At 46.2% G+C, this 23,130-nt stretch overlaps 1 long non-coding RNA gene across 1 annotated transcript; it reads left to right on the top strand.

Annotated features, from left to right (window-relative positions):
- Window positions 1-1,139: 1,139 nt before the first annotated feature.
- On the top strand, window positions 1,140-14,535 carry LOC137536056 (uncharacterized). The gene is made up of 3 exons (XR_011024511.1): window positions 1,140-1,226; window positions 6,429-6,556; window positions 14,466-14,535. It is a non-coding gene; the product is annotated as an uncharacterized lncRNA (long non-coding RNA).
- Window positions 14,536-23,130: the final 8,595 nt, after the last annotated feature.

The raw sequence follows: 23,130 nt of genomic DNA on the forward strand, positions 1-23,130 counted from the left end.
CGTCTTTGGAAGTACTTGGAGAACCGAGCACTTCAGTGGCCTTAGAGGATGCCCAAAGGCCTCTTCGACACTAAAGTTGAAGACTGGAAGGAGGGCCAGCGGCAGTGGAACGAGGGGAAGTAGAGATGAACGGGAAGGCTCTAAGGCAGCGGTGGAAAACTCAAATACAAAGTGGGACAAAATTAAACACTGGGACCAAGTTGTGGGCCAACCTCAATGTCTAGTGGCCACCTCCCTGCCTTATAAAGTTACTTGGTGTCTAGTGGCCCCCTCCCTTTTCAAGCCGGAAGGAGGAAGTGCTATAATGAGTCGTGCAACGCGTGCCATAGGTCGCGTGCAAGTGGTGGAAGATGCATAGAGGCTGACGGACTTCTGGGTAAGTAACCCCCGTCTCTTGTGGTCACACCTGAGGCAATCGAGCCTCATTTTAATTTCGAATTCAAGTAGTTGAATACATGAAAGCCCCTCCCTGCTTACCAGGGCTGTGGATTTGGTACAAAAATCATCTGACTTTATGAAACCACCAACTTTGACTCCAACTCTGATTCCAGGTACCCAAAATTGCTCCGACTCCACGGCCCTGGTTCTTTCTGTGTTCCTCTTTGTTCTAAGTAAACTTGTATTACCTGATGGTGGTGTATGATTTGTCTCTGCACGTTTTCTTCAGTAAAGAGCTCTAACTTGTTATACTGGGTGCCTATCTGTATGTACCGACCACTCTTCTCCATCATACAAATGGTAGCCAGCAGGAGTGGGGCATATGGCGTTAAGACTAGGTAGTCCGATCTTGATGATCATGTCCTGTCTCCTTTTCCTGTTCGAATCTCTGAAAACTGAGGGTAATCTATTGGTCACTTTTGGTCTACTAAAGAAGAAGATGTCTATATGCATGCAGTTAGATAAGTCATTAGTGGTAGCATACATCCAGCACCAAGGTGACATTTATGGCCTGATACAAAAACTAAACCTTTTTATTGGGCTAATTCAGATCAATTTTTCACCTTTTTGCTACTTTTCCTATTGCAAAGTGCTAAAATGTTCATTAAAGAAGAGATGAAAAAGGATATTAGGAAAAAAAATCAGGAGAAAAAAGTGAATTGAATTAATGTTAATAATAATCTGGATCTTTACAGGTGTGGCTAGATTTGGACCTTGGACTCAATACACAGAAGGTACAAGTATCTACTTTGTCCACTCTCACTGACGTCTGTCCAGTGTCCACTTAGGTAAGTATAGTAAGCTGGTAAGTGTGATTTTTGCAAGTGCGGCCACACCTGAGAAGTAGCATGAAGAGGAGTATAGCCCCGATCTTCAATCCAAAAAGCTCTTGTCGTATTTCTTTGGGGGTTACTGATCGACAACAGGGGTCTGGAGGACCTCTTCTTTGTTAAGTTTGTGTTTTTTGACCCAAGGTTAGCTTTAGGTGCACACCATAGAATTTCCTGTCAGATCAAATCGATCGTTTCTGTCATGTCTGATCTGCTTCCAATCTAGAACAGGATCGATTTTGTGCACTAATGAAATTAAATTTGATACTGTTGTCGATTGGGAGCAGATCGGATATGACAGAAATTATCAATTCAACACATCGATCTAATGGGAAATTGCATATTGTGTAATAATAATAATTCCAACATTTGTATAGTGCTTTCCTCCTGTGAGGCTCAAAGCGCTTGAGAGGCGCTCAAGAGGCCACCCTGCAGTGTTAGGGAGTCTTGTGCCTAAGGACTCCCTACTGAATAGGCGCTGGCTTACTAAATAGAAAGAGCCGAGATTTGAAGCCAGGTCTTTTATGTCAGAGGCAGAGCCCTTAACTACTCCACCTTCAAGGGGTTTTCCCCTTTAAAAAAAACAGAGCAATTTTCACCTGTTAGTGCTCATTTGGCTATAACTTTATTACTACTTATCACAACGAAACAATCCATATCTTAAAGTTTTTTCTATAGTGCAATGTATGGCGCCAATATTTTATTTGGAAATAAAGGTGCAATTTTTTTTCAGTTTTGGGTCCATTACAAATTATAAGCCCATAATCTACAAAGTAACAGAAATAAACCTTCTTGACATACAGTACATATTAAAAAAAGTTCAGTCCCTAAAGTAACTATTTATGTTTTTTTTTTTATTGTATATTTTTGTATTTTTTTTTTTTACAACATTTTTTGGGGGGGTAACTATTGGGGAATGTGGAAGGTAAGGGGTTCATTTTAAATGTTAGAGAGAACCCGAGGCGGGGTTCTGAGAATAAAATCCCCATACAGAGGCTGGGTCTGTCTATAGTTTGCCCCTAAGCTCCCCCAGCGCTACGCAATACCCCCCTAAAACACAGGCGCGCTGCTGACACGAAGCTTGTCAGAGCACGCTGTGTTTTCCTCTCTCCTGTCAGTCTCGCCGCTCCCCGCCTCCTGCATCGCTCCAGTCCCCGCCCGCATCCCTTCCCTCCCAGCCGATGCAGGAGGCGGGGAGAGCGGCGAGAGAGACAGGAGCGAGGTAAACACAGCGCGGCTGTGATTTATGTGGTATTGTAGAGTGCATGGGGCGATTAGTGGCGATCTATATAGCAACAGAGGCTGGGCTCTATAGACCGACCCAGCCTCTGTATGGGGATTTTATTCCCAGAACCCTGCCTCGGGTTCTCTTTAAAAAAAATGTTTGTAGATGTAATTTTACTTTTTGGTCACAAGATGTCCCCATGCATCACTTTCCTATGCGTAGTCTTACTACACAAAGTAATGCATGGACGTGGAAGTATTTTTTGTGAATGACGGCACCACCTCATTGTGGTCATTCACATGGGGACTTAGATCAATGAATGGGAACTGTGTTGGTGCCTGAATCACACCTGAAGCAAGCATGCAGCTAATCTTGTCAGAAACCACAGTCTGTCTTTTAGGCTGCTTCCACACAGTGACGTTACAGGCGCACGTTAGTGCAGCCTGTAACGCTCCCCAACTCACAGCAATACAAAGTCAATGGGGCTGTTCACACTGCCCACGTTGCGTTACATGTAACGCTGCACGTTCTTCAGAACGTGCAGCATACTATAGCATTCCATCGGCTTAAGCCGCGTTAGACTGTTTGCACAAGCTCAGTGTTGGGGCGGAGAGGAGGCGGGGAGAGGCCGCTACGTAGCCGCGCACATGGCTACTCAATATGCACTGCACTGCACTGGTGGCCGCTGATTGGCTGGCGGTACCACGTGAAAACACTCCGCATCGCGTGGTACCGCCGGCCAATCAGCGCCACTCTCACTGCCCTAATGCGGAAAGAGCCGCTTAACGCGGCTCACTCAACGTCCTCTACCGGCAGCCGTTGCGTTAGGGGATGTTATGCGACCATAACGTCCACTATAACGCAACGTCCCGGTGTGTAACTAGCCTAAAGCTATGAAACAAAGCAAAGATAATGACCTTTTGAACTGTCCTGCAGTAAAACCTTATCTCAGGTTGTCTCTCACTGTTTCTTGGTTTTATATGTGCTTCACAAAAACAGGACTGTATTCAACCTAGTGGGTCGAATAGCTCAGAAAAGCTCTTTTGCAAAGATAACTTACTTGTTTAACTCTTCCTTAACTGGAAAACAACACGAGACCTTTTACAATGCTACTAATGTTCTATTTCTTAGCTGTACTACACATACAATTTGTGATCTAATAAGTTTATTTTCTCTTCAGGTTAATTTTAATCAGGGAAAGGGTTACAGTTGGGAGCAGATATGGAGCAAATTATCTTGGCTAGGGATGGTCAATGAAATTCAAATAATTCGGAGCTGATGAAAATGTTATGGCCATTTTGTATAGCTTGAAAATGAAGCAATCTAATTACACCTTGGCAGGATTCATTTGGTCCATCTTCAAACTGCATACATTTACATATAGCATTTGCATTATACGGAATTATTATCTCATAGACCAGTGCTGTCCAACTTCGCGGGCATGGAGGGCCGTTTTGTTTTCAGACCACATGGTGCAGGGCCGGCAGTCCGACACAGTCCCCTCACCCCCCGGGAAAAAGAAATATATATATAGCAGCAGATTGCACCACAAAATGCAAATAGAGTGATAGCAGATTCTCCACAAAATGCACTCAGATTGGCTGCAGATTTACCCACAAAATACATTCAGATTGGCTGCAGATTTACCCACAAAATACATTCAGATTGGCTGCAGATTTACCCACAAAATACATTCAGATTGGCTGCAGATTTACCCACAAAATACATTCAGATTGGCTGCAGATTTACCCATAGAATACATTCAGATTGGCTGCAGATTTACCCACAAAATATATTCAGATTGGCTGCAGATGTACCCACAAAATACATTCAGATTGGCTGCAGATTTACCCACTAAATACACAAAGATTGCCTGCAGATTTACCCACAAAATACATTCGACTCATCAGTTTATGAAACCACGACTCCAACTCCCACTCCTCCACTCCGACTCCTTAGTCTAATATTTAACAGGGCTGTGGATTTTGTACAAACATCACCCGACTCCGACTCCCGACTCAGACTCCTCAGTTTATGAAACCACGACTCCAACTCCGACTCCAGGTGCCCAAAATTGCCCCGACTCCGACTCCACAGCCCTGGATTTACCCACAAAATATATTCAGATTGGCTGCAGATTTACCCACAAAATACATTCAGATTGGCTGCAGATTTACCCACAAAATACATTCAGATTGGCTGCAGATTTACATACAAAATACACGAAGATTGGCTGCAGATTTACCCACAAAATACATTCAGATTGGCTGCAGATTTACATACAAAATACACAAAGATTGGCTGCAGATTTACCCACAAAATACATTCAGATTGCCTGCAGATTTACCCACAATATACATTCAGATTGGCTGCAGATTTACCCACAAAATACATTCAGATTGGCTGCAGATTTACACACAAAATACAAAAAGATTGCCTGCAGATTTACCCATAAAATACATTCAGATTGGCTGCAGATGTACCCAAAAAATACATTCAGATTGGCTGCAGATTTACCCACAAAATACATTCAGATTGGCTGCAGATTTACCCACAAAATACACAAAGATTGCCTGCAGATTTACCCACAAAATACACAAAGATTGCCTGCAGATTTACCCACAAAATACATTCAGATTGGCTGCAGTTGTGCCCACAAAATGCACTCAGATTGGCTGCAGTTGTGCCCACAAAATGCACTCAGATTGGCTGCAGATGTGCCCACAAAATGCACTCAGATTGGCCGCAGTTGTGCCCACAAAATTCACTCAGATTGGCCGCAGTTGTGCCCACAAAATTCACTCAGATGTGCCCACAAAATTCACTCAGATGTGCCCACAAAATGCACTGATTGGCCGCAGTTGTGCCCACAAAATTCACTCATAGTGGCCGCAGATTTGCCCACAAAATGCACTCAGATTGGCCGCAGTTGTGCCCACAAAATTCACTCAGATGTGCCCACAAAATGCACTGATTGGCCGCAGTTGTGCCCACAAAATTCACTCAGATTGGCCGCAGTTGTGCCCACAAAAGTCACTCAGATTGGCCGCAGTTGTGCCCACAAAATTCACTCAGATGTGCCCACAAAATGCACTGATTGGCCGCAGTTGTGCCCACAAAATTCACTCAGATTGGCCGCAGTTGTGCCCACAAAATTCACTCAGATGTGCCCACAAAAATGCACTGATTGGCCGCAGTTGTGCCCACAAAATTCACTCAGATGTGCCCACAAAATGCACTGATTGGCCGCAGTTGTGCCCACAAAATTCACTCAGATGTGCCCACAAAATGCACTGATTGGCCGCAGTTGTGCCCACAAAATTCACTCAGAGTGGCCGCAGAGCTAAAATATTTACACCCCCTCGTTGCCCCCCTCGTTGTCCCCGTGCTGCCGCCTGTTTTTAAAACCCTTTCCCCCATGCTGCGCCTATAAATATTTACAGCCTCCCCCCTCTTTGTCCCCCGTGCTACCGCCTCTAATTCACCTCAGATCGGCAGCGGCGGGCAGGAGATCGGAGCCAGTCAGATCGGCGCATAGCAGCCACGCGGTGAATTTGAATGGAGGACGTGACATCATCGGTCACATCCAGCACTTAAAGTCCCCCGTGCGGCTGCCATGCGCTGGTGTGGCTGGTTCCCATCTTCTGCCGCCACCGATCTGAGGGGTGTTAGAGGTGGCAGCCCGGGGGACAAAGAGGAGGGGGAGGCTGTAAATGTTTATAGGCCGCAGCATGGGGGAAAGGGTTTAAAAAAAAAAAAGTTGCGCTGCCACAGCATGGAGCAGGAGGCTTGGCGGGCTGATAGCACTGTCATAGACCATCCATAATCTCGACACAGGGATTGACCAATGAAATTGAGCGGCTACATGAAATGACCATTACATTTGCATTCACCATGTAAACTGATTAACAGTGCCAGCAATGATGGCCTTGTAGCTTTCTTGTGCAGAGCAGAAGATTGGAGATGAGGTTGGGTAACGTGGCCATCTTTGGGGCGGTCCTGTTCTGCCTGCTGTGGACGGAGGAGGCCCAGGCTGAGTCCAGCAGACATGCAGAAGAATGCGGTAAGAACTTCACTTATATATTACTATTTTTCTAATGACAGAAATTCCAAAGTAGAGGTCTCGCATATATGCTCAGTATTAGGGGCCCTTGTCCGCAGGCGGCTGACCTGCAAGCTCAGTGAGCAGTTGCCAGGCAGCAGTGAGAATCACCCTTTTTTAAAATCGCTCCATAAATCACTCAGCGCTTGCGATTGTAATGTGAACAAGGCCTAAGGGAATATCGCCTACAGCCAGGCAGAAGTCCTGAGCCTTCAGTCCAGCTATTTCCAGTAACCAGTAAGGACAGAGGATAGGTCAGTGCAATCCTCCACAGGGCTGAATCTGTACCAGGAATGGCCAGTGAGTTGCTAAAGCTAAGTACACACATCCAATCCTAATTACCCAATTTTACTACTTTCATGTTGTATGGAAGGCTCTGGATAGAATAGAGCCTTCCCTTTCCAATGCCATACTGCGTGTGCGCAATTCGAACTTGTGCATGCGCTGTAATGATGCGCTCTTCCTCGGAACTACTTGGGGTGCAGTCCCAATGAGCTATTGGACTGAGCAGGTCAAATAGCTACATAGGGGGACAGAACTGAAATGACGAACCAGAGGAAAGTGAATAATCTATGGCAGAGCTGTCCAACTGGCGGCCCGCAGGCCGGATGTGGCCCCTGAGCTGCACTCGCCTGTCAGGGGTATTTTTGGTGTCAGTCCTCTGGCAGGCCCACCTCTTGTTTGCACTTGGCTCCACACCCCCAACGGCAGGACATTGATGCTCTGCCACCTCTGGCTGAATAATCCGGTGCTAGTCGCACCCAGACCATGAAGTTGGGCAGCACTGATATATGGTATCTTGCCTTCCCTCTGCTAAGGTGAGTATCAAATCTGTCCTGAAGTGTTTCGTCACTTCAAGTTTACTTTTAAGTACCCCTGACCTAGTTTTAAATGCAATTGTTTTGAATGCTTGTTTATTTGCTGTGCTGTGACATGAGTCACAGCTCCACCCTCCCCATTTAGTGCCCCCCATCCCCCACTTTGCTCAGCCATAATACAGAACGTCTTAGATGGGCAGAAGGGAGGAAGTGTCAGTACTTCCTTCTCTCTGCCCGTCCTCAGGAATTCCCCCCTCCACTCGCCGCTAATAGTTCCTATCTGCATAGCGAGCTGGGCAGCTGCACTGTGTGCGGTCTTGAGGTAATTTAACTCAGAACGATAGCGTACTAATACAGCTATTAGTACACTATCGTTCCAAACTAAATTACCTCAAGACCGCACACAGTGCAGCTCCCCAGCGCGCTGTGCAGATAGGAACTATTAGCGCCATTTATAGAGGACCTTCATGAGGACGGGCAGAGAGGAGGAAGTACTGACAACTGTAGTGAGAGGTATATGGAGGCTGCCATATTCATTTCCTTTTAAAAAATACTGGTTTCCTGGCAGCCCTGCTGATCTATTTGGCTGCAGTAGTGTCTGAATAACAGCAGAAACAAGCTAATCTTGTCAGATCTGTCAATAATGTCAGAAACACCTGATCTGCTGCATGCTTGTTCAGGGGCTATGTCTAAAAGTTTTAAAGGGCAGAGGATCAGCAGGATAACGGAAAATTGAATACCTACCTACCGGTAATTTTCCTTTCCTGATGCATCCATGGCAGCACCTATGGGTAGTTGCCCCGCCCCTAGCCCCTATAGGACAGGTATCTAGTATAAATTGAGTGTAGCCTGACTCCACCCTGTCTATAACTTTCGGACTTGCCGAGACCCGGGTGGGTCCTATGTTGCTGCCATGGATGCATCAGGAAAGGAAAATTACCGGTAGGTAGGTATTCAATTTTCCGTTTTCCTAATGCCTCCATGGCAGCACCTATGGGATCTAACTAGTCACAAGTAATCAGAATAAAAATGGGCGGGAGACGGTCTGCAAGTGCACCAAAGAAAGGAAAATGTATTATCTCACAATACACTTAAAGAATTTTTTAAACAGACAAAACTGTTCTTCCAAAGTTCACAGTTGAATTCACTGCGGGATCAACCCTGTAGTGTTGCATGAAAGTATTTATTGATTTCCAGTTTGCTGCCTGGCATATTTGATCTGCTGGAATTCCGGCATATGCTGCCCATGACGTTGCTACTGATCTTGTAGAATGTGCTCTGAGATTAGTGGGAGGTTCGAGATTGGAGAGCCTGTACGTAGCTTGAATAGCCTTCACTATCCATGAAGAAATTGTTCTAGAGGTAGCTGGCTCCCCCTTCCTATAACCTGTTGGAATGATGAAGAATCTTTCTGTCTTTCTAATTTCTACCGTTAATTCTAAGTACTTTTTGAGCATCCGACCTACATCCAGTGTGTCTGGTAAGTGAGTACCTTCTTCCTGAAAAGTGGGAAGAGTCCAATCCTTGTTGAAATGGTATGTTGTCGCCACTTTAGGTACAAAGTGTGGCATGGGTCTGATGACTACCCTATCCGGGAAAAAACTTAGGTAAGGTTCCTTTATGCCCATTGCCTGGAGTTCAGAAAAGGATATAGTGGTAAGGAAAACGGTCTTAATAGTTGCGTTCCAGAGGTTGCAATCATCCAGGGGTTCAAATGGGGTTTTTCTTAGCGCTTCTAGGACTACCGGTAAGTCCCACTTTGGGAACAGCGTCTTGTTTGGAGGTTTGATTTTAATAACGCCCCTAAGGAATTGTATTACTAGCGGGTTAAGTGCCCATCTGACATTAGTCAGAGCAGAAAGGGCTGTGACCTGGACCTTCAGCGCTGAATAGCTTAAGTCCTTCTCCAAACCTGTTTGAAGAAACGCTAAGATGTTACAAGCTTCTGGCTTCGAAGAGTTGAACCCCTCTTTAGTTGCATATTGAATGAATCTTTTCCATATCCGATGATATGTTTTGTTTGTGGATGGTTTACGGGCTCTAAGGATTGTATTAATAACTTCATCTGAACAGCCGACCTGCTTTAGCCTCTCCCCTTCAAAAGCCAGGCCATCAAATGTAGTCTCTGAATGTCCGGATGGTAGACTGGGCCTTGTGATAGGAGCTGAGGAGTGACCGGAAGCTTCCACGGAGCCGCTATCTTCAGTTCCCATAGTAGTGGAAACCATGGTCGGTGGTTCCAGAACGGTAGTATGGCTATGACTGTTGTGTTCTCCTGTGCCAACCTTCTCAGTACTCTGTTTATCATGGGTGTCGGCGGGAACATGTATCCCAGTTTGCATTTCCAGTCCGCACTGAGAACATCCACTCCCTCTGCTTGGGGACAATAGGCCCTGGAGATGAAACGGGCACACTTTGTGTTGTCCTTTGTCGCCATCAAGTCCAGGTCTGGGGCTCCCCATTTCTTGCAGATCCTCTGGAATATGTCCGGGTGTAACGACCACTCCTTGTTGTCTACCTGATGTCTGCTGAGATAGACCGCTTTCACATTCGACTGGCCCGGGATGTAAACTGCTCTTAAGCTGAGTAGATGTGTCTCCGCGAAATGCATAATCGGTGCAGTCTGTTGAAGTAACCGTAAGCTCTTTGTTCCCCCTTGCTTGTTGATGTAGGTTACTGCTGTTGTGTTGTCGCTCCTGACTAGAACTGGCTTGTTGATTATCAGATTCTGAAAATGTTCCAGGGCATATAGGATTGCCCTTAATTCCAGTATATTCGCCGGTTCTGTAGCTTCCGTCCGTGACCATAGTCCCTGAGTAAACTGATCTTCCAAATGGGCTCCTAAGCCCTTCGTACTTGCGTCGGTTGTGATCAGTATCTCCTTCTGTGATTGGATTTGCTGATGTCTGTTCAGGTTGTTGGGGTTCAACCACCAATACAAACTGTTCCTCATTGTCATATCCAAGTAGATCCATTGATACATACTCTTCCTCTTCCCCCATTGTGCCAGGAAACCCCATTGGAAGACTCTGGTATGCCATTGAGCCCATTTGATCATGGGGATGGTGGATGTTAATGTCCCCAAAAGACTCAGACACTGTCGGGCTTGAAGTTTGGGTGCATCTATCGTGATTCGTATTTTTTCTAAGATGTTGTTCTTTTTCTCCTCCGGTAATTTGACTGCATTCTGAGTGGGTAGAAACCGTGCACCCAGGAAAATCATATCTTGTGTGGGAGATAGTTGGCTTTTCTTCCAACTTATTAACCATCCGAAGCGTTGTAGTTCGTTCAGAAGTAGCTCTCTCTGTACCAGGATTTCCTCCCGACTTTGTGCTAGCAGTATGATGTCGTCGAGGTAGTGGTATATCCTCAACCCCCTCAGTCTCAGGAGAGCTACTATCTGAACCAGTATCTTGGTGAAGGTTCTGGGTGCTGTATTTATACCAAAGGGGAGGCACGTGAATTGGAGGTGTAAGTCCCCTATGGCGAAACGTAAATAACGTTGGTAATCCTTGTGAATTGGAACGTGTAAGTAGGCGTCCTCCAAATCCACTGATAGCATCCAATCTGCCACCTTGGTTGCCAATACAATGGACTGGAGGGACTCCATCTTGAATCTGGGCAGTTGTATTAGGCTGTTGAGGGCTCTGAGGTCTAGCACGGGTCTTAGGTCTCCCGTTTTCTTTGTTACAAAAAACAAGGGAGAGTAGATTCCCTTCCCCCTTTCCTGGACTGGAACAGGGCAAATTGCTCTTTTGGTTATTAAGTCCTGCATATATTCTTCTAGAATCCTCCTTTTGTGTGTAGAACCTGGCATTCTTGTTGGTGCGAAGTGGGAGTCCGGTGGCTCCTGTTTGAACGACCATCTGTGACCGTAACAAATTGTCTTTATCGCCCAGTGATTCCGACAGTCCTCCGCCCAGATGTGTCCGAAGGATTGCAACCTTCCGCCCACAGGACACACCTGAGCGGGCGGCCCATCAAAAGCCCTTAGGTGCACTGTTAGTAGGGTTGGAAGTCTTCTGCTTGTTGAGCCTGGTTAGTGTTGCCTGGCCTCCTTGCCATGTCTTCTTATAGTCTTTTCCTGGACGGTAAGACCTGGAATTTCTAAATCGCGTCTGCTGATTTCTGCTTTGCTGAGGTGGCGGAGGTCTTCTTGGTTTGCGATCATCAGGTATAAGTCCAGATTTTCCACCTGTGACTCTGGTGATGGCCTTGTCCATAAGCTCTCCGAAAAGGTTCTTTCCATCGAAAGGAATCCTGCACCAGTTTTGCTTTGAATTCATATCAGCCGACCAAGCTCTTAGCCATAGAGCCCTCCTGGTGGTAACTGAATAAAACATTGCCCTGGATGTAGAGCGGATAATATCCACCGCGGCCTCTCCTATGAAGTCTGCTGATAGTTTAAATTCCTGTAAAGCGTTGATCAAGGTCTCCCTATCAGTGCCATCGGCTATTGACAACTCCAAGTTATTCGTCCAGGCTCGTATGGCTTTCGCTACTGACGTTAGAGTAACTGCTGGTTTTATTGCTCCGCCTGACACAGTGTATGATTTTTTCAGATCCATGTCCATCTTTCTATCGATGGGGTCTCGGAAGGATATAGCGTCCTCCAAAGGCAGTGTTACGTGTTTTGCCAACCTTATGACCGATGCGTCCACCACCGGGGCGTTATCTAATGTAATTGATTTATTTGCTGGTAAAGGGTATAATTTTGATAGCCTGTTATTCAGAGGAATTTTTTTGTCCGCCTTTTCCCATTCCTCTTGAATGACCTCCTGGATCTCCTCCATGAACGGGAATGTAGTGCAGGTTTTCTTAAGGTGTTTATAATATGTTCTTTTTTGCTTTCTTTCCTTCGTAGACTCTTCCTCAGAATCTTCCTCCCATTCAATAGCCTGTCTGACCGCGTTCACGTATGGTTCTACCATAGAGAAATTGAATCCTACTTCCGTTTCCTCCATCTGGGAGTCTGAGTCGTGGCATGAATTAGACGGTATAGGTTCTGTAGGTGGAGCTGACTGTGGTAGTGCTGCGATGTATTCTGCCATCGATTCCTGTACTGCCTGTCTTATTAAGTGTGACACTTCGACTGGCTGTTGAGCCTCCTGTGGCATTTGTTTGAAGCATCCGCTACATACTAATTTTCCTGGTAATGTAATTTCTCCACAAGCCCAACAGTTCTTTGGGGGTCGTTTGTGGTGATGCTTTCTCGGTGAGTCACTCTTGGAGCTTTTCTTTCTCTTAGCGGAATCTGATCGTTGCGAGGAGTGTGACCCAGATGGTTGCTCCGATGAGCCTGTAGCCGGGCTGCCAGGAGACATGAAGAAAACATGTCGTTTAGTCTTCGCACTCTTTTGCTAAAGGAAAAATAAAAGACTCACCTAGGGCACCCCTACCTGATATCTTGTGGCTGGTCTGTGTTGGGCAAACTCGGATCCATATCAGCCTGGGACATGCTGGTGAAAAAATAAAAAACAGCATTGACAATGGCTGCGGCCATGAGGGCAGATAGAAGATGAGGGCTGAGCCTGCCAGACCTACCTTCCAGGGGAACCACGCTGGGATGTTGTGATTGCAAGAGGCAGGGAGCGGCCACCGCAGAGTCCACGCTGAATTTCGGCGAAAGACGCCGCTCCCCGCCATCTTGCCGGCTTAAATAGGCCTATCAGGCCCCTCCATTAAGCCTCCCCGCCCCGCTGTGCCTGCCCCGAGTCATGGAGCGCATAGAGACGCTCCAGGGAGAAGTTTACTTCCTACTTCCGGTTTCGCGGAGCGCAACCGGAAGTGACGTCTTATGAACACTCGGGAGGGCACATCCCTGCTTCCGCAGCAGCGAACAGGTGAAAAAAAACTGGCCGACATAGATCCTTGCCCCGCCGGCTATTAGCCAGCCTGCATGAAGTGGCCCACCTATAAGAAGAGAGTTTATCTCCCCGCCTGACAGCCCGCAATCCGTGAAGCCACCATGCCCCCAAGACCAGCAGAACGGGGCAGCCCTGTGAGACTCTATTAGAGTCAAGGCTCCACCAGGAGAGGCTGAACCTGGTGTTTTGAGGAGGTAAGGGTGCACGCGGACCAGATACTCTGTCGAGGGCAAGGACGAAAAACATAGACAGGGTGGAGTCAGGCTACACTCAATTTATACTAGATACCTGTCCTATAGGGGCTAGGGGCGGGGCAACTACCCATAGGTGCTGCCATGGAGGCATTAGGAAAGCTAGGCATCTGGTATTGATTAAAAAGAAGTAAATATGGCAGCCTCCATATAATTCTCACTACAGTTTTTCTTTAAATTGATTGGCCGTTTTCAAGCTGCATATATTTGCATATAAATTTGCATAGACTCAGAAATATTTGCATCTCATTGATCCTCCCTAATTGCAGCAGAACCAGGCTACTGGTGCATCTGCACAGCCTCAGCCATTTACTGTCACCCGGAGGGCTGGAACCCACAAGAGCGCTTTTCAGAGCATTTAGGGAGTGCTTGAAAACGCTAGCGATTTCCAAAAACGCTCAGCTAATGTTAACGGATGTTCAACTTCCACTGGAGCGTTTGCGATTCCCAAAATCGCAAGCGCAGGACATGCAGCATTTTGTTAGCGTTAGCGCTTCAATGTAAAGTCTATAATCACTGGCGTAATCGCTTATCAAAACTTGCAAGGAGCGATTTTGCTAGCGTTTTAAAGTTACTGTACATTATAACAAAATTAAAAATAAATAAAAGGACCAATCAGACTTTAAAACGCTAATCGCTACACAACCGCTGACAAATTGATTACATTTTCTAAAATCGCTCCCTAAAACGCTCATGAAATCGCCTACAAACTGCTTATACAAAACGCTAGCGATTGCGATTAGCAATAGTGTTTCGTAGTGGGTTCCAGGCCGGAGGATTGGGTCCCAACACTGCCAGGCAACAGTCCTCATGTGTGTACTTTAAACTGAATAAACACTTTACAGTTCTGTCAGCTGAATGGATCATTTGTGATTGTTTAGTGTGGCAGTTTAGGGAGGATTACCGTTTCATTTTCATTCTTTTTTTTACCCAGGGAAAGAAGACCCAGAAGAGGCTCTTGTACAAGGCTAATAACCGCAGGGATCTGGATGGTGAAGAGGACCCTGTCTGAAGAGCAGAGCAAGGTCGGGGTTGGAATAACTTACTACTGTTGTATCTCCATTTAGCTTTATGTGAATTTTTTTTGCTTTAGGCCAGTCAATCAACCAGCATCAGCAAGCCCAATTTGCATGACAGTAGCATCAACTTGGAGTTATTAGCTTCTCATTGACCCTCATTAGATGCACATTCCTCTATCATATGTAATGATGGGACACCTGAACTGAGAGGGATATGGAGGCTGCCATATTTACTTCCTTTTAAATTGAGCCAAGCACCATTTTTAGCTTCAAAGGCATCTCAATAGTACATTAAAGGGGAACTGAAGAGAGAGGTATATGGAGGCTGTCATGTTTATTTCCTTTTAATCAATACCAGTTGCCTGGCAGCCCTGCTGGTCTATTTCTCTGCAGTAGTATCTGATTAAAACCAGAAACAAGCATGCAGCTAGTCTTGTCAGATCAGACTTATAAGTCTGAACCACTGAAACACCTGATCTGCTGCATGCTTGTTCAGGGGCTATGGCTAATAGTATTAGAGGCAGAGGATCAGCAGGGCTGCCAGGCAACTGGTATTGTCTAAAAGGAAATAAACATGACAGCCTCCATATACCTCTCTCTTCAGTTCCCCTTTAAATATGCATGCTAACATTGTGACTCAATAATAAAAAATTACCTCCTTTTTACATTTAAATGTTTTTTTTTATCCTACTTCCTAGGCCTGCGGGAAGACAGAAATTTCAGGCAGATAAGGACTGATGTAATTATTTTATTGCATACATTAGCACAGAGCAAACAAAAACCTTTCATCAGCAGGAGGGTGGAGTCATTTTCACACCATCTACTGGATAAATAGTGGGCAGCTAGAAGGAGAAGGGGGAACATGGCAGCTCTTATAGCTATTAGAAACCAGGAAACAAAAATTGGTGCTTGGTTCCCTTTAACCTCCTGAGCGTTACGCCGCTCAGGAGGTTTTACAGTTTTAGAATCCCCATGAATAATGTATTTGATCTAATGGCTGCAACAGCTTTAGCTAGCACTAGTCTAGCTAGTATAGGCAACCAGCACCCCCCGATTCAGCCACTTAATAATACATTACCCAGCCTGGCTCCAGCATTCGGTGCAGCCTCCCCGCACAGCTCCGGTCTATGGAGAGGGTCGTACATGACGTCACCGATGTCATGCGCAGACCTGAACCTCCCCATAGAGAGACCGGAGCTGTGTGGGGAGGCTGCACCGAATGCTGGAGCCAGGCTGGGTAATAAATGGCTGGATCAGGGGCCATCCTTTACTTGCTGGCTACCTATACTAGCTAGCCTAGTGCTAGCTAAAGCTGTTGCAGCCATTAGATCATATAAATTATTTATGGGGGACTCCTGAGGCTAGCGAGCGGTATGCCCGACACAGTGTCAGGCATACCGCTAAGGGGGTTAAACAAGTTTCATCAAATATACATTACTCCGGTCAAACTATCTAAATTCTCAAGTGGAGTAAGTGATGTCTGCTAGAGATGTGGGCATAGTCCAGGCAATTTTCGGCAAATGACTTGGGACTGTCCAGTAGTACAGGCCTTCTGGAATAAATGAACCCATTTTCTGTTAAATACTCTCGATATTCAACTTATACCTTCATATAAGTCGTACCTACTAGGAATGTTAGAGGAATGTTCTTTAAGCAAACACAAATGTACTTTAGTTAGACTTTTACTTTTTTATGCTAAAAAAAACATTGCTATGGAATGGAAGCTCTCAACCGAACCTTCTATCACTCTATATAAGAAACTCATTAATGGTTCTCTCCCTTTATTCAAACTTACCTGGATAGCAAGGGGCTCTTTGGCCAAATTTTATAATGTATGGAAAGTTTGGTTAGATTCCTTTGCAGAGGTGGAGCAATAGGGGTTGCTGAGGTTGCGACCGCGTCATGGCCCTTGTGCCAGAGGGGCCCCCAAAGGGCCCAAACCTCAACTACAGTATTAGCTCTCTCTTGGGCCTGTGCTCATAATAATCACTTCTATAGATAATTTGAATAGTGGTAATCATTAACAAACTGTTCCCCATTCCCTTCTTGCACCTCTGACACTGTGGTCGCCATTGGCAAGTTCTGGTGCACCGTATCAATTGTTATGTATAGAGTGCTTGGGGGGCCCCATTGTAAAACTTGCATCGGGGCCCACAGCTCCTTAGCTACGCCACTGTTCCTCTGAAACTAATGTAGAAAACCTGGGTGTTACCCCTCATCACCTTATCACTTTTCATATGCTACTAATATATGTATTCACCGGATCAGTGAATAATGGCGCACAGCGCCTATGCATAAAAATGGCGCCGCATTAAAAAGATACGCTTATCGCTATTTATCGTTAGTACTGCATAATAATGGCGCACAGGGAAAAAAAAAGAAAAACGGCACACACTAACGTTATTTATCAATAGTGGCACACACTAACGTTATTTATCAATAGTGCCGTTCATTTGCGAAACAGCAGACGTTATTGCCCACAGTAACGTTATTTATCAATAGCGCCCTACATAACCCAAACTGCAGACGTTATTTAACTGCAAAACGGAGAATGGATTTAATGTAACACTGTCAAGGTTAGGGTTAGGCACCACTGGGGGGGTCTTAAGGTTAGGCACCATGAGGGGGGTCTTAGGGTTAGGCACCACCAGGGGGGTGCTAAGGGTTAATGCTAAATAACAATAAGGCTTTAACGTTAAATAACAATAAGGCTTTAACGTTAAATAGCGATAAGCGGCAAACGGATTAGCGGCAACACCGTACGCCATTATTCACAGGCGCCATTTTCAGATGGATCCAGCTATACTGGGGCACTATACTGGCTATACTGGGGCACTGTACTGTCTATACTGGGGCACTATACTGGGGCACTGTACTGGCTATACTGGGGCACTATACTGGCTATACTGGGGCACTGTACTGGGCGTGCACAGCAGTCTGTAGGGGAGCCCAGGATTGATGTTGTGTGAGGGGCCCCAAAATTTCTGATGGCGGCCCTGCATGCCTGATCCCTGTCATGCACGGGATGCCCACCCGCTCCCACACATACTACCCTCCACCTGCACAGTACAGATCTGACACACACGGACGCAGGTGGATGCAGACACCTGTGGTTTTATTAGATAGGATGATTTAAACATTTACAAAGTAGATTGAATGTTTTATTGTTTAATGGCATGTTCTGCAATGTTCATGTTCTATTGAGTTAAGATACATGAACTACTGACCCTTTTCTATATCTTGCCTGTCCTCAGAAATTGTATTCTGCCAGGTAAACTTTTATGGCTGCAATTTGCTTATCAGTGAAGTTTATATCATCATTTCACACGTCCCCTTGGGTACACTAACTTTAAGCCTCATACACATGTAGGTAGGAATCAGGACTCGATTTCCTTGTATGACAGTTCAGGAAGGGGCTGAACATAAGTGTCACGGCAGGAGAGGTTAGTGTTATGGTGGCCACTAATGATCCAATCTTTTTCATCCAATCTTACCATTTCTATGTAATATAAAGGAACTGCCTAAATTATCCATTCAATACACACAATTTACCCTTCTACTACATAGATTAGAGGTTAGTGGTAAGCACAGGAGAGGAGTGGAGAGGTGTTAGGCACAGAAGAAGAGGCTAGTGTTAGGCAGAGGAAAGGAGGTTAATGGTAGGTGTCATGATATAGCAGCTAGTTATGATGCTGGGATAATACAGAAGCCATATTTTCCCATTTTTATGTCTGCTGTGTATTATGTCACATGTGTATGTCTGGCTTTGGGGGGAAGCTGTGATTGTCTGTATGACAGGATGAAGTACTATGAGTCTGTATTCAGTCCCCGGGAAGTTGGAAGCTGCTAATGTGACTGTCTGTGAAACTACATTTGCATTCAGTTCCTCTGGGTACAGGTAATTATATAACAACGTCTGCTTTTTGTCCAGCATCCTGCAAAGGTGTTGCATTGCTTTGAACTTTGTGTATATGTAAACAAGCCCAAATTACAATCCAGACTAAATTAGGCTAGACAGTTGGAAGCTAACACAGGAACGTTTGAAGTTTACATATGACAGCCTGCTGGAAGTGTGTGAAGTGTTTTGAAATCCCTGAAAGAGACAGTTGGAAGCTAACACAGGAACGTTTGAAGTTTACATATGACAGCCTGCTGGAAGTGTGTGAAGTGTTTTGAAATCCCTGAAAGATCAACAGTGGGACAGGAAAAACCTTGGAAGTTTGCATGTCACAGGATATGACAAGCATTCTGTGCAAACCTTCGGAGGCAGGTTGGACTTGTACTCCCAGGCCCCAAATGGGCCTATAAGAACCGGCACAGGTCCTTCACAACTCGTAGCTCTTCAGAGATAGCAAATACGCTAGAGCTGCCCCGACTACTGGTCGGAAGGTGCGTTCTCTCGCAAACAACGCTTTGTATACACTGGTAACGTTTATTTCCCTTTTATTTCTGCAACCTGTCTTGTGTGTACCGTTGTAACTTTTATTTTGTAATTTTTACTTTGTTTTTGTAAATCTTTTGTATATATTATTTTCTGCATTGTTCCACTTTTTTCTGGAATATTAAATCATTATTTAATAAGTTTGACTTCTGCTGTACTAAGCTAACACTCATAGCCTAGAAGAGACTGCAGTGTAACTTGCGTTACAAAGTCAGTGCCTGATTGGGTCTTGCTACTGTACGATTGTACTGTGTGTGTGTGCATGATGTTCCCGTATTCGGCCTAAAGCGCAAAGCTGACACGATTACGAAAACGCGGATTGCCTGCAGATCACTCGACAGCAGAGTGGAAGTGTCTAGCAACAGCTAGTGGTAGCAGTGAGAAGTGTTCTGAGGGGTCACAGCCTTGTGTTAACTCGACTAAGGCTGCTTCCCCTCTCGATTTGGTCAAACCCGCAGTCGGGAACCGTATCTGTAGGCTTGCCGAGGGGCTGGTTCCTGACAGTAGGCACAGAAGAGGAAAGCTTAGTGTTAGGAGCTGGAGAAGAGAGGTTAGTGTTAGGCACAAAGAGGAGAGGGGGAAGTTAGTGTTAGGCACAGAAGACGGGAAGTTGGTGTAAGGTACAGGAGATAAGAGGTTAGTGTTAGGCACAGGAGAGGGGAGTTTAGTGATAGACACATGACAGGTAAAGAAGTTAGTGTTAGGCACAGGAGAGGGGAGGTTAGTGTTAGGGACAGAAGAGGCTAGTGTTAGGCACAGGAGAGGGGAGGTTAGTGTTAGGCACAGGAGAGGAGAGATTAGTGCTAGGCGCTGAAGAGGAGAGATTAGCGTTAAGCAGTAAGCACAGGAGAGAAGTAGTTACTGTTAGACACAGGAGAGGAGAGGTTACTGTTAGGCCCAGCAGAAGAGACGTTAATGTTAGGCACAGGTGAGAAGTAGTTACAAAGACTTTTGTTTTATATACAGTCTTTAAAGACTGTGAGAGAAAAGTAGATTGAGTGTGAGCTATTATTAGTAGTAGCTAGGTGTATTTGTGAGAGAGTGACAGTAGATTGTTAGTTTGAGTGATAGATTGTAGTGTAGTGTACTAGTAGTTGCTGTGTGGAGAGGGTTAGACAGAGCCAGCCAGGCCGCAGGCTTAGTGTTTGACATAGTGAGCGAGTTAGGTGGTGATTGAGTAGTTGAGTGTAGTGCAAGGTTTTTTTGTTTTGTTGTCTAAGTTAATTTTTTTTTCTTTATTTTGTTTTTGATTTATTTTCTTTATTTCACCCCCTTATTTTCTTATCTGTTTTTTATTTCAAGTTAGGTGGATTTATTTTACTTTGGTCTAGAAGAGTCACTTATGGGTTCCAGTGATTTTGTTGAACTGGATGATGTTTTGGATGATGAGGTGGCTGATCCACCGTGGTTGCCATCTGGTGGGTTAGGCACTAGCAGGCGTGAGCAGCATGGAGAAACAGAGCAGACGGTTGGCCAGCAGCCTGCAAGTGCTTTCCCGTCTGTCAGTACCCACCAGTCCAATGCTGAGCATCGACGTGCTAGAACAGGTCGCACCACTGCTCCAAGTGCACGCACGTCCCCATCATGGAATTATTTTACTGTTCTGGAAGAGGATAAATCTAGGGCAGTCTGTTCTGTGACGTAAATCGGTGAGCAGAGGCAAATCGGGCAGCGGGTTCGGCACTTCAGGGCTGATAAGCCATCTGCGCAACCACCACAGACGGGAGTTCGAATATGTAAAGAATTACAATAAGATGGGTGGAGGAAAAGCAGCAGCAACAGGCCCCTCCTCTTCTTTTTCTACTCGTCCTGTCCCTATCCAACCTGCTCCTCAGTCCCATTCTAGTTCAAATCCCTCTGCATGCCAGGCTGGAAGAGGACTCCAGACCTCGACAAGCACCTCATCATCACCCTTGTTGGTTTCCTCTGAATCACCAGTGTTCCAGCGTCAGGCCTCTGTGCCATAAATGTTGCAGAGGAAGCGGATGCTCCCTGCAACTGATCCGTTTGTTGTGAAAAATAATGCGCTCCTGGCAAGGCTGTTGGGCCAACAGCTGCTGCCCTACCAGTTTGTGGACTGTGCCCCCTTCCGCAGACTGATGAACAGTGTTGCTCCACAATGGCGGATCCCTAGCCACCATTATTTTGCCAGAAATGCTATCCCTGCTCTTCACCAGCACATTGTGGAGTGTGTCAGCCAGTCTATGGATCACGCTGTCGGGGCAAGGTGCACTTCACTATGGATGGCTGGAGCAGCAGGCATGGGCAGGGAAAGTATCTAATTTTTACCGCCCATTGGGTCACCCTCCATGGTGCTGCTGAGGAGGGTGCAAGATCTGGGGCATCTCAGCTGGTGGTGCCACCACGTGGGTTGAAGGGGAGGACTGTTCTACTTCCCTCTGCTACCTGTTCTGTCCAAGGCCAGTCCGCCGTTGCTGAGCCTCCCAGCAAGTGGTCCCGCTCCTACACTGGTCTGCAGCACCATCGATGCCAAGCAGTGCTGAATCTCGAATCCATGGACGAGAACAGGCAAACCGGATCTGTAATCCTTGCAGCCTTACAGGATCAGATTTGGCAGTGGCTTTTCCCCCGAAAACTGGAGACAGGTGTAGTGGTGTCTAATAATGGTGCCAACATGCTGGCCGCCATTTCTGAAGGTGGCTACACTCACTTACCTTGCTTGGCCCACGTCTTCAACCTTGTAGTCCAGAAATTTCTACGAACTTTTGATGGGTTGAAGGATGCTGTGGCCTCAGCACGAAAAGTGTCAGCCCACATCCGTCGCTCCGCCACCGCGGCCTTGCTGCAGCGCCACCATAGCTTGCCGCAGCACAGGCTTATTTCTGATTGTCTGACGCGGTGGAACTCCACCCTCCACATGCCGGAGAGGTTGTGGGAGCAGCGAATGGCGGTCAGGCTATACCTGCCATCTTCCTCCAGAACAGGACCACTGGACAACATTACTGGGGACCAGTGGCAGCTGATTGGACAGGTCTGCAAAGTCTTGGAGCCGTTTGAGCAGGCAACAAAATTGGTCAGTGAGGAGCACTGCAGCATATCAGAAGTGCTCCCTATTGTCTTCATGCTGGACAAGGCTCTTGACAAAGTGCTCGGACAGGGGGAGGAAGCCCTAATGAACAGTGGGGGAGTGAGTGAGCATGCTCAAGTCCTGGATGAGGAGGCAGAGCTTGTGGAAATGGAAGAGCCCATTGTCCGGGGGTGGGAAGAAGATTCTGATGTGGAGCTGGAGCATGACGACAGTTCTGACTGCCAGGAAGAGGTGATTAATGGCAGACATCTCTTCCCTATGGCTGTGCATATGCTCCAGTGCCTCAGTAAGGACCCCCGGATCAAAACTCTAAAATCAAGGCTCGACATGTGTGTGGCCACCATCTTAGATCCCCGCTGCAAGGAGAAAATGCAGCAGTTCATAATCCCCCCCAAGCAGACGCCAGGATGAGCCACATCCGGGATGCCCTTTTTCATTGGGTAAGAGATGCGTTTCCTGAACCTGTATCCCGGGCCCAAGCTACCAAGCCTCATCATACTCAGCAAAGTTCTGGTGGTCCCACTCCCAGCAGCAGCACCAATAGCCAATCTGTGAACCTGCTGAGTATGTTGAAGGAATGTCATCAGCCAATGCCAGAAACTCGTTCTAGCAGCAGCACCACCAGCGGGCAAAGTTGTCACAGCCAGCGGCCAGTGCTCCAGACAATATGGAGAGTAATGATGACCCCATGGAGTATTGGACAAAACAACTGGATACCTGGCCTGAACTCGCTCAGTATGCACTGGAGGTTCTTGCATGCCCCGCCGCCAGTGTTCTTTCTGAGCGAGTATTTAGTGCTGCAGGTGGGGTGGTTACCGACCAACGGACCGGTCTGTCCACAGACATTGTGGACATACTAACGTTCATAAAAATAAACAAGTCATGGATCAGTGATAATTACAAGTCCTCTCTCACTGATTCATGATGAATCAGACTAAATTAAAATTTTGCTGTAATGACTGCCGTGGAACCACCTCTAGGTCCCAAGGCCTACGACAACTCCTGCTGCTCCAAAAAAAAATTATAATGACTGCTGTGAAACCACCTCTAGGTCCCATGGCCTACAACAACTTCTGCTGCTCCAAACAAA

This window comes from Hyperolius riggenbachi, chromosome 10 (genome assembly GCF_040937935.1).
Source record: "Hyperolius riggenbachi isolate aHypRig1 chromosome 10, aHypRig1.pri, whole genome shotgun sequence".
In the NCBI taxonomy this organism is placed as follows: Eukaryota; Metazoa; Chordata; class Amphibia; order Anura; family Hyperoliidae; genus Hyperolius; species Hyperolius riggenbachi.